Source organism: Carlito syrichta, unplaced genomic scaffold (genome assembly GCF_000164805.1).
Source record: "Carlito syrichta isolate Samal-C Ts95f unplaced genomic scaffold, Tarsius_syrichta-2.0.1 Scaffold123327, whole genome shotgun sequence".
NCBI classification, from domain to species: Eukaryota; Metazoa; Chordata; class Mammalia; order Primates; family Tarsiidae; genus Carlito; species Carlito syrichta.
Genome location: NW_007067423.1, coordinates 2734 through 3546, shown reverse-complemented (window position 1 = coordinate 3546; position 813 = coordinate 2734). Strand labels below are relative to the sequence as shown.

General features: G+C 69.4%; 1 long non-coding RNA gene across 1 annotated transcript; it reads right to left on the bottom strand.

Annotated features, from left to right (window-relative positions):
- Position 1: 1 nt before the first annotated feature.
- On the bottom strand, positions 2-813 carry LOC103249707. The gene is made up of 3 exons (XR_503633.1): positions 735-813; positions 169-312; positions 2-67 (listed from the first exon to the last, which is right to left on the bottom strand). It is a non-coding gene; the product is annotated as an uncharacterized LOC103249707 (long non-coding RNA).

Here is an 813-nt window from a genome sequence, read left to right as displayed (position 1 = left end):
ACCTGTGCCCTTTGAAGACCTTCCCGGCGTCCTGCTCCGGCTGGAAGCTCCGCTCCCGCTGCCCGGGCTGTGGAGGCCAAGAGGGCCTGAGCAGGGTGGGGGCGGCTCCCGGGCCAGGGCAGAGCCCCCCAGCCGCCGCCCAGCATCCGGGCCCCCGCGGCCACTCACCCAAGAGCACAAGTCAACCTGGAAGATGGAGCCGTCGCTGCCGCCACAGAACATGCGGTGCTCAGCCAGGTCCATGGTCACAGCCATGATGCCCACGTCGAACAGCACGGACAGCAGCAGCTCGCCCGAGGAGACCTCCCACAGCTGCGGCGGAGGCGGGGCACAGGGGTGACAGGGTCAGCAGCCACGCGGGCCTGAAGCCTGGCCAGCCTCGACGGGAGACGTGGGCCCACGGGGGGAGCCACCGCCATGGGGTCTCAGCCTGTCCTGAGACGGGCTGGTGACCCCGGTGCTCTCTCTCTGTGGTGCCCGGCCGAGACTCCAGGCCACCGATGCCCTCGCATGTCCCAGCCTTGGCCGGGAGCCGAGCTGGGCACAGAGGCTGAGTGGGAATTTCCAAGCCGCAGAGCTGGACCTTCCACCCCCCCAGACGTCCCTGGGCTGGAACGCCAAGGGATTAAATGGCCTTGGAGCCCTGACAGCTGGGAGGGGGTGGGGGGGTGGCGGCTTGTGCTCCTGCCAAGGGCCTGTGGCCACCAGCCTAACACACAGAAGGGGAGCCCTACCTTCACCGTCTGGTCCAGCGAGGCAGTGGCCACCCGGGCCAGGGGGCCGCCGAAGCCACAGTGCAGGTCTGTGACAGGA